At 36.2% G+C, this 17,304-nt stretch overlaps 1 long non-coding RNA gene across 1 annotated transcript; it reads right to left on the reverse strand.

The window, feature by feature from the left end:
* Positions 1–5,904: 5,904 nt before the first annotated feature.
* Positions 5,905–16,321, reverse strand: LOC115225889. The gene is made up of 3 exons (XR_003882963.2): positions 16,199–16,321; positions 14,179–14,397; positions 5,905–6,184 (listed from the first exon to the last, which is right to left on the reverse strand). It is a non-coding gene; the product is annotated as an uncharacterized LOC115225889 (long non-coding RNA).
* Positions 16,322–17,304: the final 983 nt, after the last annotated feature.

Genomic DNA, 17,304 nt, shown 5'->3' on the forward strand with positions numbered 1-17,304 from the left:
GATCAAGTTTTGCAGAGTATATACAAAACTCTCAACTCATATAAGACATTGCGTAACTTCGGTAATCAGCAAAATAACATGGAATTAACTTGTAAAATTATTAACGATCAAGTTTTTCAGAGCATATACAATGTTCTCAACTCATAACAGACGTTGCGTAACTTCGGTAATCAGCAAAATAACATGGAATTAATTTGTGAAATTATTAACGATCAAGTTTTTCAGAGCATATACAATGCTATCAACTCATATAAGACGTTGCATAACTTGGGAAATCAGCAAAATAACATGGAATTAATTTGTGAAATTATTAACGATCAAGTTTTTCAGAGCATATACAATGCTATCAACTCATATAAGACGTTGCGTAACTTGGGAAATCAGCAAAATAACATGGAATTAATTTGTGAAATTATTAACGATCAAGTTTTTCAGAGCATATACAATACTCTCAACTCATAAGACATTGCGTAACTTAGGAAATCAGATGGAATTAACTTGTAAAATCAACAAGTGGAATTAACTGATGTAAGTAGTCAGTAAAATTTTCGATTATTTTGACAGTGTCACATCCTCTGACACCCTGGAAGAGATAAAGAGTTTTGGACATTTTTGAAAGCAACAAATGCCTTTCCTGTAAAAATCACAGAACTTACAGAATGCACCTTATATTTACTATTTGCTGCAGTCTAAATGAAATTATTAACGATCAAGTTTTTCAGAGCATATACAATACTCTCAACTCATAACAGACGTTGCGTAACTTGTGAATTCAGCAAAATAACATGGAATTAATTTGTGAAATTATTAATGATCAAGTTTTTCAGAGCATATACAATGCTCTCAACTCATATAAGACGTTGCGTAACTTAGGAATTCAGCAAAACAACATGAAATTAATTGATGGAAGCAGTCAGTAAAATTTTCAATTATTTTGACAATGTCACATTCTCCGTCACCCTGGAAGAGATAAAGAGTTTTGGACATTTTTGAAATCAACAAATGCCTTTCCTGTAAAAATCACAGAACTTACAGAACGCACCTTGAATTTACTATTTGCTGCAGTGCTAAGTGAAATTATTAACGATCAAGTTTTTCAGAGTATATACAGTACTCTCAACTCATATAAGACGTTGCGTAACTTGTGAATTCAGCAAAATAACATGGAATTAATTTGTGAAATTATTAATGATCAAGTTTTTCAGAGCATATACAATGCTCTCAACTCATATAAGACATTGCGTAACTTAGGAAATCCGCAAAGCAACTTGAAATTAACTGATGGAAGTAGTCAGTAAAATTTTCAATTATTTTGACAATGTCACATCCTCCGTCACCCTGGAAGAGATAAAGAGTTTTGGACATTTTTGAAATCAACAAATGCCTTTCCTGTAAAAATCACAGAACTTACAGAATGCACCTTGAATTTACTATTTGCTGCAGTCCTAAGTGAAATTATTAACGATCAAGTTTTGCAGAGCATATACAATACTATCAACTCATATAAGACATTGCGTAACTTGGGAAATCAACTAAGTAACATGGAATTAACTTGTAAAATCAACAAGTGGAATTAACTGATGGAAATAGCCAGTAAAATTTTCGATTATTTTGACAGTGTCACATTCTCTGTCAGCCTGGGACAAAACCTCCGTAAGCACTACTCTTTTCTTGAGATTCTATTTGCTGGAATTAAGCCTACTCCAACTGACTGCAGTCTCACTACAGCTTCTGTACCACCCATTTCTCTGTTTGGTTATTTCACAATTTTGGCGTTAGGAAGGGCATCCAGCTGTAGAAACTCTGCCAGATCAGACTGGAGCCTGGTGCAGCCATCTGGTTCGCCAGCCCTCAGTCAAAATCGTCCAACCCATGCTAGCATGGGAAGCAGGCGCTAAACGATGATGATGATGATGATGGCAACCCATAGCTTCAAAATCCAAACAATATTCTCTGGATGGCCAGAAATTTTAAAATTCTGAGGAGCTGTTAGTTAAAGGAGACTATTACCAAGCCAAGAGCAGTATGGTTTTTCTCCAGTCTGAATACATCTGTGAGCAGTTAAGTCACAATTTCGAGATAAGGATTTACTACATATATGATAGCAGTAAGGCTTTTCTCCTGTATGAATGAGTACATGAGAAGATAAAGTACCAATTCAAGAGAAGGATCTATCGTGCATATGACAGCAATAAGGCTTGGCTTACTAGCACTTGTGCTGGTGGCACGTGAAAAAAACATTCGAGCGAGGTCGTTGCCAGTGCCACTGGACTGGCTCCTGTGCAGGTGGCACATAAAAAGCACCATTTGAGCGTGGCCATTGCCAGTACCATCTAACTGGACCATGTGCCGGTGGCAAATAAAAGCACCCACTACACTCTCGGAGTGGTTGGTGTAAGGAAGGGCATCCAGCTGTAGAAACTCTGCCAGATCAAGATTGGAGCCTGGTGCAGCCATCTGGTTCGCCAGACCTCAGTCAAATCATCCAACCCATGCTGGCATGGAAAGCGGACGTTAAATGATGATGATGATCACCATAATATGGTCTCTCACCTGCATGAATAGATCAGTGTCTAAAGAGCTTATCTCTTTGAAAGAGAATGATTTACAACAGATATCACATAATATGGTTTCTCTCCTGTACAATGGTGGGCTGAATAGTTCATATGCTGACTATGAAGGAATGCTGCTAGAGCTGTGAAATCGTTTGTGCATTAATTTCAACTCCTCTAATCAATAATGGCAATGCTTCCTTCTAGATAAACTAACAACTCACTGTACAAAGAAGACTTCAAAAGTAACTAGTCGCGGCTTCTCTTAAAAACGGACAAAATTCGACGTCGTGGTATTATCAAGTACCTACTGACAAGAGCTCGGATTTGTGGGGTGTCACCCCTGATGGAGCCAAAGTGAATCAGGACATTATCTGCCGGGGTCTGGGTGGCAGAGGACCCATGCTATTAAATGTGAAGTTGTTGCTGACGGCTGATTAAGTTGGGTCAAAAACGGTTTTGACCCTGTGGACCCAATCACCCGCAAAAGATCTGGTGTTCCCAGATTTTTTAAGGATGGCCAGAAACAGGTATACGGTGATACTTGAGGAACGTCCCCCTCAAGTGTCACCTGTGCTTGGAATCGGGCCATATTAAAAAAAAACTGTCCCCAGTACCAGAGCAAGGTCCTGGAACAGTTGGTGACAAAGGAATCTACACCTCCACAGTCAGCGGGGGAGATATAAATGGTCGAGGAATTGGAGACCGCTTCAAAAAGAAAAAAAGGGCCATAAGAGGAAGGTGCACAACAATGGGGACCCACCAAAGGTTGTGGGAGGGAGGGAAGACCTTCTGGATAAAATGGAAGAACTCCACCCTCCCATAGCACAAGAAAAGAAAAAGAAAAAAAAAAACAATGGGACTTTGCTGGCAGTTAGGGGTACACTGCCATCATGTCTTGAAACCCCGTCGGAGGAAACTATGACCACCCCCATGGAGTTGGAGTATGTGGTCTTCTTTTACAAGGGAGGGGCTGTAAGAACTTCATTAAGAAGTTGGAAAGAAAATGCCGAAGGGGTTCTGGACTGCATGGAGGACCCCGGTTGGCCTACGCAGGTAACTGCGGAGGTCATATGGGAAAATGATCTATGCAGAATTTTCGACTCTTTCCCCAAGGACACAAATAGATTTGCCCTAAAGTGCAACATAACACCATTAAGGTGGGTGCTTCAAGGAGGCACATAGCCCAGTCGGGAGGAGGAGGAGTAGGCGCCTTAGTGCCTCGAGTTGGAACTTAATTGGACAAAAGGTAAGAGGCTTAGCGCCTCATTTTTGTGAGGATGTTGTGTCCATGGTTGAATAATTGTAAGAGGTTCAATATCTCATTTTGTGTCTATTTGTATAAAAATAAAAAAAGGGAACAATGTTTTCAGGAAGCTGCAATCGGCGGGTGCTGTCTGCCCTCCCCCAAAAATCATCTTTTCATTTTTTTTCAAGCCAATTTTTAGGAAATAAAGTACCTGCATCAAAAAGGGTTTAGCCCCCAAGGGCATTCGTGGTTAAGAAATGGTCGCTATATTAGGAGACGACACTCCAGCTTTATCAACAGTGCAAAAATGGGCAGCTGAATCTAGGAAGAGAAGGGAGAGTTTTGAAGATGACCCCCAAGGTCAGGACGTCCTGCAACTGCCACTATCAAGGAAAATACTGAACTAATTCACTACATGGTGATGGATAAGAGGTGAATGATTAAAAAATCAGATAGCCAGTGAAAATTTGCATATCCCAAAAGTTCTGTGAAAATGGAAGAACTCCACCCTCCCGTATCACAAAGGAAGAAAAAGAAAAAAAAGAATGGGACTTTGCCGGCGGTTAATGGTACACTACTGGCATGTCCTGAAACCCTGTCGGAAAAAACTATGACCACTCCCATGGAGTTGGAGTTGGAATATGTGGTCTTCTTAACACAAGGAGGAGCTGTAAGAATTTCATTAAGAAGTTGGAAAGAAAATGCCGATGGAAAGGGGTTCAGGACTGCGTTATGCAAAGTTCTGCAAAAATGAACTTGGCATAATGACAGTTTTGCACAGTGGGTGCCACATCTGGAACCTTATCGCATCATGGGAAAATCTGATATTTGTTTAAAGTAGATCCAGGTGGTTTTTTTCTTGAACATTTCTTAATCCAGGATGAGTGTTAGCTTCAGAGCCAAAAACAAAGGGACAGTCCATGCAGTGTAAATATCCTTCTTCATCTGCTCCAATGAAGGCCTTGGTCGTTTCATCTGCAGGGAAGGCGACAGCTGCAGTTTTTTGGGATGCAAAAAGCATTGTGTTTATTGACTGTCCTCAAAAGGGCCACACCGTCAATGGAGAGAACTATGCCAACTTGGTGAGGCAGTTATGGAAGGGTCTCAGGACCAAACACAAAAGAAAACTGATAGGTGTCTTGTTTCATCAGGACAATGCTTCAGTGCACAAGTCCTTGGTTTCAGTGGCTGCTGTGCCTGACTGTGGCTTTGAACTGGTTGATCCCACTCCGTATTCTCCCGGTTTCACTCCATCTGTTACCCAATATGGAAAAACACTTGGCTGGGAAGAAACATTGCAATAATGATGATGTCACATCTGCTGTCAATGAGTTTTTTTTTTACCAACAACTTCTCCACCAACGGGATCCAAACACAGCGACACTGATAGAAGAAATGTGTGACAAATAAGCCTCATTTGAAAATACTGAAAAATATAGTAACCCGGACATTACTATGGGATGACCTGATACATTATATTTTTAAATACTGCTGTATTTCCTTCAACTGTTTAGTTGATTGCTGAATGCACACTGCATCATACATTTGTCCAAGTTTTAGTTGAAGATAAAATATTGTAGATTTCTACTCTTACCAGAGGGTGCACACTCTCTTACCCTCATGTAATCTCCAGGGATACAGGCATCCAGCAACAGGACCTCTGTAATGCCATGATGGACAGTGAAGTCTGGCGTAGCATGGTAAATTCCATTGTCTCAACCACGGTTGAACAATGATGATGATCGTGTATATATATATATATATATATATATATATATATACATACACACACAGTCGAACCAATTCTACTATATGGCTCAGAAATCTGGACATTATCAAAGAAGCTTGAGAGGCGGTTGGATGGAACTTACACTCACCTCCTTATGAGAGCTCTAAATCTCTCGTGGAGGCGTCATCCAACCAAAGTACAAATATATGGGAAACTACCACCTGTGTCATCTCTTGTGAAATGTAGAAGTGTTCAGTTTGCTGGACATTGTTGTAGAGCTGAAAACGAGGTAATTTCTACTCTTCTCCTCTGGAAGCCATCTACTCGCAATACCAGAGGGCGCACACTCTCCTACCCTGATGTAATCTCCAGGGATACAGGCATCCAGCAACAGGACCTCTGTAATGCCATGATGGACCGTGAAGTCTGGCGTAGCATGGTAAATTCCATTGTCTTGACCACGGTTGAACAATGATGATGATGATGAGATGTTTCACTGAAGTGGTGAATTTTGCTATTAATTTTACAGTTCAGAGTAAATAGTTCACAGTAATTCTGCTGTAAGTTTATATCAGCAAAGTTACTTCTTAGGAAATGCATCTTGATGATTCGGTTGATGAGGAAAACTCCTTCACACGAATGTCATTTGAAGGTCTGAAACAATAGGAAAAAAAAAACAGTAAATAAAAAGTAGGCACTTCAGAAATAGATTCAATGGTAGACATGCAATATTTTTATATTGTTAAATTATACATTTAATCCTTTAGCATTTAAACTGGTCATATCAGGCCAAAAGTATTCGGCCTGTTCTATGTTCAAACTGGCCAGATCTGGTCTCTCACACCAACCCTACAATATCGTTTTAAAAATTAACAGTGACCTCATCAAAATCTCATAGCTACGAGATAATGCATGATTAGTTCAAGGCAACGTGGATAAAAAAGGATTAATTTTGGCAGAATAATGTGAACACTAAAGGGTTAAATATTTACCTAAACAATTGAATTTTACCTTTTAATTTATTAAAATTACATCATTTTACAAAATGTTTGTTCCTTCTCGAGCCATGCCTGGCTCATAAGGGCCAGTTTCCCCGGTTTCCTTGGCATATAGGTTCCCCACCTGGAAGGGACGCTGGTCCATCGCAGGTGAGCTGCAAGATGCAGGAGGAAAGAGTGAGAGAAAGTTGTGGCGAAAGAGTCAGCAGAAGTTCGCCATTATCTTCTGCCGGAGCCGCTTGGAGCTTAGGTGTTTCGCTCATAAACACACACATCACCCGGTCTGAGATTCGAACCCGCAATCCCTCGACCACGAGTTCGCTGCTCTAACCACTAGGCCATGTGCCTCCACATATATATATGTTTGTTCCTTCTTGAGCCATCCCTGGCTCATAAGGGCCAGTTTCCCGGTTTCCTTGGCGCATAGGTTCCCCACGGGACGGGATGCAGGTGAGCTGCAAGATCCAGGCAGTTTTTAAAATAACTTCTAGGTAACTAAAAAAATTAAACTTCGTATACTGGTAGAATGTGTTTATAAAACATCTTTTTCTCTTGGCTTTATTGAGAAACTTCTATAGTTTGTAAGATATTTTTTGTTTTTTTCCTTCAATTTCTGCAATTTCAACCAGTCTACTGAGGTAAAAAACATTCTGTGCCGTATGAATATGTCCCTCGTTTAAGAAACAGATTGGGTTTATTTACATTTGTGAAGAAAAAAAGATGCCCTTCCCCCTAACCCTTACCCGAAAACAGACTGAAATGCAATAGATCGATACTAGGGTCATAATTATGGGTGACAATTTCATATGACACCGCTAGAAAAAAACTGCCGTTCAAACCGAAAAGATCCGTATAATCTAATATGATAATGGGCGTTGTCTTTTTATATAGTTGTGTGTATATATACATATATATATAATATTAGGGAGTTCACAGGGAAAAATTAGATTTAGGATTAAATCTAATTTTATAGTATAAATATATATATATTACATTATATTAGAGATAAAACCACTATTAGGCAAATCAAACAGTGAAAATCATAAACCAATACATAGAAATAGAATTAATTAATAAAATATATAAAAAATATAAAATTCGAAATTAAATATTTAAATTAAAGTTAAGATTTAAAAAATTATTTAAGTTAATAATTTAAACTTATAAATTTTAAATATATGTATATATATATATATATTTTATTATTATTTTATTTATTTATTTTTTTAATTATATAACTATCAAAAAGTATTCAAAGTTTAATTAATATAAGATAAAAAGTAATATATATATATATATTAAAGGTGTAGCGTTTGTAATAGTCTGGATAAAACTGACATATCGGTTCCATTCTAGCAAAAATTGTCCGATGAACGGCAATGGGAAACTCGGAGTAACAGGTTTTGTTGAATTTTCTGCTGCTTTGAATAAAGTATATATATATATATTATATATAGAGATATATATATTGGTAAAAACGGTAAGATAACAAAAGAAAGAAAGAGACCTCAATATTATGTAAATAGAGAAATTTATCTGTAAATTAATATGTTACCATTATTCAATAGTCAAGATAAAACTCTGAGTTTACATGTTTACTATGAACTTTTAACCTTAATTTATATAAGTAGCAGAATTATAGCACAGTAATTTCCCTTTATATAACGGTATTTTTTCATAGCGTTTTTCAGATGGCCAGATAACTGAGGAGGATTTCCACCTCGGCATCCGAAACTCAGAGTTTTATCTTGACTATTGAATAATTGTAACATATTATTTTATATATATATATATATATCTTTATATATTAAAGTGAAGTTGTGTGTCTGTCTCCTACGATTTAGATTCCTAACTACTCCCACATTTTGCGGTGCAGTTTAACCAAAACCGGGTATCTTATAGTAGTGATTCATATCGAGCCCTTCTGGGTATTAGCGCGCATCTACGATGAGGCTACGATTTAAAAAAAAATTTACCATAATTTTTTTCCATTTTAATGCATTTTTTCGCTATTATATAAGGGAAGTAACCCTCTAAAAATGTCTACGATGAGTCAACGATTTAAAAAAAAAATTTACCATAATTTTTTTCCATTTTAATGCATTTTTTTCGCTATTATATAAGGGAAGTAACCCTCTAAAAATGTCTACGATGAGTCTACAATTTAAAAAAAAATTTACCATAATTTTTTTCCATTTTAATGCATTCTTTTCGCTATTATATAAGGGAAGTAACTCTCTAAAAATGTCTACGATTTAAAAAAAAAAATTACCATAATTTTTTTCCCATTTTTAATGCATTTTTTTGCAATTTTTTGGCTATAACTCTCTAAAAATGCTTATATAGTTATTTCCCTTACAAACCCGAGCAACGCCGGGCGATACTGCTAGTATTATAATAAAGGGTTAATTGCAACAAGTTGCTCAAAACCACTGGGATTTCGTTATTTTCTTTCTCTTTACTATATACAGCAGTGCTTTTCAAACTTTTTGCTGGAGCGGAACCCCAGGGAAACATTCCACTGGCTCGAGGAACCCCTGCGTAATAATTTAATAGTCTTATGCACACATATCTGCACAGGAGAATTAAAAATTACTGCTGATTTTAGCAGTTTTGTAACTTCTTGCGGAATCCCTGAACTGTACTGGCGGAACCCTAAGGTTCCGCGGAACCCTGGTTGAAAACCACTGATATACGGGTTGCAAATTCTGTTTGTTTGTGGAGACTATTTTACTAGTAGTAGAAATAGTGATCTATTTGGCTGCTATTTCTAATATTTTCGGTATGTGGTTTTGAGCAACTTGTTGCAATTAACCCTTAATTATAATTAATATAATTCTTACCAAATATGGTATTTTCCATACCGAAAAAACTACTAGGTGAAATTTATTAATTTTATTAAATTAATTATATTTCAGCCTTTTTGCATATATATATATATAGGTCGTAGGAGTGGTTGTGTGGTAAGTAGCTTGTTTACCAACCACATGGTTCCGGGTTCAGTCCCACTGCGTGGCATCTTGGGAAAGTGTCTTCTGCTATAGCCCCCCGGGCCGACCAAAGCCTTGTGAGTGGATTTGGTAGACGGAAACTGAAAGAAGCCCGTTGTATATATGTATGTGTGTGTATGTTTGTGTGTCTGTGTTTGTCCCCCTAGCATTGCATGACAACCGATGCTGGTGTGTTTATGTCCCCGTCACCTAGCGGTTTGGCAAAAGAGAACCGATAGAATAAGTACTGGGCTTACAAAAGAATAAGTCCCGGGGTCGAGTTGCTCGATTAAAGGCGGTGCTCCAGCATGGCCGCAGTCAAATGACTGAAACAAGTAAAAGAGTTTTGTATATATATATATATATATATATATTTCGGTGAGAATGGTTTTTTATACGGAGTCGTATTTTACAATCCTGTAAATAATAATAATGGTATTTGTATATAAGCTTAAGGCTTATGGAGATTGTCGTGCAAAGGACTAAGGGAAATAGTCTAATAGTCTAATAAAGAGGGCCTATAAGCCCTCGAGAGAAAATCGAAGGGTTTCCTATCCGGAGTGAGAGGTGAAGGTAGAGGAGTTAAATAGCAAAGAGTGCATCGTACGAATGAGGAAGGAAGGGGGTGATAGAAGAATAACGAAGGGAGGAGTTAAAAATCAGATAAGTGGCGTTTGGAGTGTGAGTGGTAGGTTAGCGGATAAGTGGCGGTTGGAGTGTGAGTGGTAGGTTAGTGGATAAGTGGCAATTGGAGTGTAGTGTATGAGTTTGAGTGAGCAATGGAAAATGGGATGGGACTGTTAAACGCTGAAAATGGGTGTGTAGGAATCGGAAACAGATCCGGCTTTTGGTTAATGTTTACATCTTGACCCAGAAATGAAAATCCAAAATGGAAAAAAAAAAAAACACTGGAATGGGTGTGAAACAATGTGTAGGAAACGAATATGGAAAAAGAATGGGATGGTGTGTGTGAGTGTATGTGTGTGTGTATATATATATATGTGTGTGTGTGTGTGTGCATATATATATATATATGTGTGTGTGTGTGTGTGTGCATATATATATATATGTGTGTGTGTGTGCATATATATGTGTATTTATATATATATATGTGTGTGTGCATATATATATATATATATATATATGTATATATGTGTGTGCATATAATATGTGTGTGTGTGTGTGCATATATATATATATATTGTGTGTGTGTGTGTGTGTGTGTGTTGCATATATATATGTGTGTATTTATATATATATGTGTGTGTGTGTGCATATATATGTGTGTGCATATATATTATATATGTGTGTGTGGTGTGCATATATATATATATATATGTATATATGTGTGTGCATATATATATGTGTGTGGTGTGTGTGTGCATATATATGTGTGTATTTATATATATGTGTGTGCATATATATATAATATATATATGTGTGTGTGTGCATATAATATGTGTGTGTGCATATATATATATATATGTGTGTGCATATATATATGTGTGTGGCATATATATATATATATATATATATGTATATATGTGTGTGCATATATATATGTGTGTGTGGTGTGCATATATATATATATATATGTGTGTGTGTGTGTGTGTGTGTGTGTGCATATATATATGTGTGTATTTATATATATGTGTGTGTGTGCATATATATGTGTATTTATATATATATATGTGTGTGTGCATATATATATATATATATATGTATATATGTGTGTGCATATATATATGTGTGTGTGTGTGTGTGTGCATATATATGTGTGTATTTATATATATATGTGTGTGCATATATATATATATATATGTGTGTGTGTGCATATATATATGTGTGTGTGCATATATATATATATATGTGTGTGCATATATATATGTGTGTGTGCATATATATATATATATGTGTGTGCATATATATATATGTGTGTGTGCATATATATATGTGTGTGCATATATATATATGTGTGTGCATAGATATATATATGTGTGTGCGTGTGTGTGTGTGTGTGCGCATATATATGGCTGTATGTATATAATTTATGGGTGATCTTTCGATATGATAACTCATATCGAAAGATCACCTGTCGGATATTACGAATATGCAAAATTTCTTTTTTTTTAATTCAACCCCACCACCAATTAAAACATTTTTTTCTTGCATATTCGTAATCTCCGACATCTAAAACGTATTCATTTTCTACACATTTTTTTTACACCCATTGCACTATTTTTTTCCCTGATTTTCGTTTGTTGGCAATCTTTCGTCTCTAGTAGATCTTTCCGTCGATTTCCGTAAAAATATTTTTTTTTTTTTCACATATGGGCTTGCGGGAACTTTTGAAGTAATGAGAGCGAAAGAGACTAAGAGAAAGCGATTGTATGACGAGGGAAGTTCTTTTGAAGTTACCGTGCATGGGCAATCTTTCGTCTCTAGTAGACCTTTCCGTCAATTTCCGTAAAAAACTTCTTTTTTTTTTTACATATGGGCTTGCGGGAACTTTTGAAGTAATGAGAGCGAAAGAGACTAAGAGAAAGCGATTGTATGACGAGGGAAGTTCTTTTGAAGTTACCGTCCAAGGGAAGCATTGATGTACATGTGTGTATGTGTGTGTGTGTGTTTGATGGGGTGTGGGAGACAGACAGTATGTTGTGTAAGTGAAGTGCTTCTGTTAGTGTGTGTGAAGAGACAGAGTAATGTGTGAAAGAGAGAGATAACTGAAATTTTTTACTCGGTGTATGTGTATATATATTACTTCAAAAGTTCCCGCAAGCCCATATGTAAAAAAAAAAAAATTTTTTTACGGAAATCGACGGAAAGGTCTACTAGAGACGAACGATCGCTTTTTTTGCATATTCGTAATCTCCGACATCTAAAACGTATTCATTTTCTACACATTTTTTTTTACACCCATTGCACTATTTTTTTTCCTGATTTTCGTTCGTCTCCCAGTCAAGTTGTAAAACATTAACTAAAAGTTAAAAAAAAAAAAATCCATTTTTGAATCAGAGGTGCGAAACTGCATTAGGTCCTTTTTTTCACTAATGTTGTTACGTGTCTTCATTTTGTTACAATTTACAACTGTATTCACTAAGTTAAATATCACTGTTTGCACACATCAGTCATAATATCTCCAAGACGATGAGAATATTCGGTCCCAAATGGAAAAGGAAGCAATCAAGACTGGAAAGGATTAAGAATTTAGTTAAGAGGCAAAACTTAGAGCGGATCTTTTCCGTTTGACCGGCAGTTTTTTCTAGCTGTGTCATATGAAATTGTCACCCATAATTATAACCTTAGAATCGATCTATTGCATTTCAGTCTGTTTTAGGGTTAGGTTAGGGGTGGGGGAAGGGTATCTTTTTTCTTCAGAAATGTAAATAAACCCAATCTGTTTCTTAAACGAGGGACATATTCATACGGCACAGAATGTTTTCACCTCAAATAGACGTCATTGATTGGTTGAAATTGCAGAAATTGGCAATCTTTCGTCTCTAGTAGACCTTTCCGTCGATTTCCGTAAAAAAATTGTTTTTTTTTACGTATGAGCTTGCGGGAACTTTTGAAGTAATGAGAGCGAAAGAGACTAAGAGAAAGCGATTGTATGACGAGGGAAGTTCTTTTGAAGTTACCGTGCATGGGACGCATTGATGTACATGTGTGTGTGTGTGTTTGATGGGGTGTGGGAGACAGACAGTATGTTGTGTAATCGACGGAAAGGTCTACTAGAGACGAAAGATCGCCCAGAAATTGAAGGAAAAAAAGCAACAAATATCTTACAAACTATAGAATTTTCTCAATAAAGCCAAGAGAAAAAGATGTTTTATAAACACATTCTACCAGTATACGAAGTTTAAAAGTGTTTAGTTGCGTGGAAATTATTTTTAAAAACTGCCGTTCAAACCGAAAAAATCCCAAATTTATCCACTAAGGTAAATATAACTATAACTATTTGCCCACATCGGTCATAATATCTCCAAAACGATGAGAAGAATATTCGGTCCCAAATGGAAAAGGATTAAGAATTTTTAGTTAAGAGGCAAAATTTAGAGCCATTCTTTATCAACTTAGCACTCTCGGGTATAAATCGTGAATTAGTGCGTTGATCTTCATTACGAAATGATGGGTGGGGGGAAGGGTATCTTTTTTTTCTTTACAAATGTAAATAAACCCAATCTGTTTCTTAAACGAGGGACATATTCATACGGCACAGAATATATATATTTTTTACCTCAATAGACGTCATTGATTGGTTGAAATTGCAGAGAAAAAACAACAAATATCTTACAAAGTATAGAATTTTCTTAATAAAGCCAAGAGAAAAAGATGTTTTATAAACACATTCTACCAGTATACGAAGTTTAAAAGTTTTTAGTTACCTAGAAATTATGTTAAAAATGCTTTTTTTTTACCTCAATAGACGTCAGTGATTGGTTGAAATTGCAGAAATTGAAGAGAAAAAACAACAAATATCTTACAAACTATAGAATCTTCTTAATAAATCCAAGAGAAAATGATGTTTTATAAACACATTCTACCAGTAAACGAATTTTAAAAGTGTTTAGTTACGTGGAAATTATTTTAAAAACTGGAAAGGACTAAGAATTCTTAGTTAAGAGGCAAAATTTAGAGCTGTTCTTTATCAACTTACCCCTCTCGGATATAAATCGGGAATTAGTGCGTTGATCTTCATTACGAAATGATGAAAGTAATCATCTCGTTGTAAGGTTTTCGGTTTGAGACGGATTTTGAAGCGATTCTAAGCCACGTCATGAATTCTGTGATTGCAATTAAGGAAGAGAGGAAACTGATTTTCTGTGTTCAGCCGCTGTTTCGATACGGAATCTCTTTACTATTTGACCAATAAAGTCTAAATAAGAGAAATATATATATATATATAGGATCTTTTCCTTTTGAACGGCACTTTGTAATAAAATTTTAGGTAACTAAAAAAAGGCAAACTTAACATCGCCCAAAAAAATTTTTTTAAACCGTAACATCGCCCTAAAAAGTTTTAAACTTCGTAGAAGTTACATAGAAATTATGTTACAAAGTGCTGTTCAAAAGGAAAAGATCCTATATAAACTTAGTTACAAGAGAAATATATATAGGATCTTTTCCTTTTGAACGGCACTTTGTAACTTTCTAACATAATTTCTAGGTAACTAAAAAGGGGCAAATTTAACATCCCCCCCCCTAAAAAAAACTCGTAACATCGCCCTAAAAAGTTTTAAACTTAGTAGTTTAGTTACCTAGAAATTATGTTACAAAGTGATGTTCAAAAGGAAAAGATCCTATATAAACTTAGTTACAAGAGAAATATATATATATATAGGATCTTTTCCTTTTGAACGCACTTTGTAACATAATTTCTACTTAAATAAAAAGGGCAAACTTAACATCGCCCTAAAAAGTTTTAAACTTCGCAGAAGTTACCTAGAAATTATGTTACAAAGTGCCGTTCAAAAGGAAAAGGTCCTATATAAACTTAGTTACAAGATTGTAAAAACGGCGCCGTATAAAAAAATTTTTTTCAACAAAAATAGGCTTTCTTAAGATTTTCTCAATTTTAGATTTAAAAAACCGTTGAAGAAGGAATACGAAACAATCAGCGCTCGATTCAAATTTGAAACTTTTCCGAGTCGATGTATTTGTGTGTATAAAATATTGGGCGTAACTTCGGTATAGGTACCAGAAAGTACAGGATACATTTCAAGAAAGGCTTTTTTTTTATATATATATATATATATGGGGGATTAGGGTTTGTGTTAGGGTTATGGGTGGGAGAAAAGGGTTTCTGTTATCGGTACTACTAGCGAACAGTGGTCCCGGTGCGCGCACTCGCGCTAGCTAGTCGTAAGTAGTCGATCCTACAACGACTTGCGCCTATGTTTGTATTTCAAGGCTGAATACATATCAAAGAAAATTAAATAATAATATTTTTCGAACAAAGTAAATAAAACGCAAAGTAAATAATTTTTTAAACTAAGTAAATAAATTATTTGGCAATCTTTCGTCTCTAGTAGACCTTTCCGTCGATTTCCGTAAAAAAATTAATTTCTTTTTACATATGGGCTTGCGGGAACTTTTGAAGTAATGAGAGCGAAAGAGACTAAGAGAAAGCGATTGTATGACGAGGGAAGTTCTTTTGAAGTTACCGTCCAAGGGAAGCATTGATGTACATGTGTGTATGTGTGTGTGTGTGTTTGATGGGGTGTGGGAGACAGACAGTATGTTGTGTAAGTGAAGTGCTTCTGTTAGTGTGTGTGAAGAGACAGAGTAATGTGTGAAAGAGAGAGATAACTGAAATTTTTTACTCGGTGTATGTGTATATGTATGTATATTACTTCAAAAGTTCCCGCAAGCCCATATGTAAAAAATAAAAAAAATTTTTTACGGAAATCGACGGAAAGGTCTACTAGAGACGAAAGATCGCCAAAGTGCCGTTCAAAAGGAAAAGATCCTTTATATATTTCTCTTGTAACTAAGTTTATATAGGATCTTTTATATAGGAACAGATCCTATATAAACTTAGTTACAAGAGAAATATATATATAAAGGATCTTTTTCTTTTGAACGGCACTTTGAAACATAATTTCACCATAATTTCTAGGTAACTAGTTCGCTAGTTGTACCCTGTTATCTTCAGAAATGTAAACAAAGCCACTTACGGTACCTATACCGAAGGATCGCCGGATCGCCATACTAGGTATGTTCCTGGGGGAAGCGATGACGCAAAGATGATATAATCAAGCGTGTTCGTTGACGGCATTAAATTCTGCGAGGAACTTCTAACGGGTTTCACCGGTAGGATGCAGACAGACAAGGGGAGAAAACTTGTGGATGACACGGGCACTTGTTATGTTTCTAATTAATTGAGTTAAACTAATTGAATCATTTATTTAGAACCTGATGATATTTAAGGCAATGGACTGAACCATAGTATATTTCATTTACGGAGATTTGGTCGCAGTAATGATGCTGTCTGTTGTAGATTTTGGGTGATTGAATGATTTATTAATATATGATATGGATTTATTAGGCTTACGAAGTCTGGAACCCCTATCTTGCCCAGGATATCAATCGTCCGGAAGCCGTTCAGCGACATGCAACCAAAAGAATACCCTCCATCAGGCATTTGCCATATTCTGAGCGCCTTACTTCCCTGGGCATGGACACATTGAAACTCCGACATCTGGCAGCTGACTTGGCAGACACCCATAAAATTATTAACCATCTTACAAACAATAACTCTGAGCACCTTTTCAAACTCCACCCGTCTAACACCTGTGGACATGTTTACAAAGTCAGAAAACAACACAGCTCCCATGACTTTAGGAAACATTTTTTCATGCTGAGAGTTGCTGAAGCATGGAACAAACTGCCGGCATCAGTTGTTAGTTGTCGGAGCACTGCATCCTTCAAAACTTCCATGCTTCCTGAGATTCGCCAACACTACACCTGATTTTTTCCCCTCCATACACACACAAGCATGTATCTGACTCATACATTGTTCACTTTCCAGGCATTTGTACATTACTGCATATACTTTATACACACTTTTTGACAAGTTGTGGTTCACCTGAGCACTGTATGCAATAATTTCATTATTATTATTATTATTTAAATAATTAAATTTTCTTTCGGAAACATTTTTTCACGCTAAGAGTTGCTGAAGCATGGAACAAACTGCCGGCATCAGTTGTTAGTTGTCGGAGCACTGCATCCTTCAAAACTTCCATGCTTCCTGAGATTCGCCAACACTACACCTGATTTT

The sequence above is a fragment of the Octopus sinensis genome, linkage group LG28 (assembly GCF_006345805.1).
Source record: "Octopus sinensis linkage group LG28, ASM634580v1, whole genome shotgun sequence".
NCBI classification, from domain to species: Eukaryota; Metazoa; Mollusca; class Cephalopoda; order Octopoda; family Octopodidae; genus Octopus; species Octopus sinensis.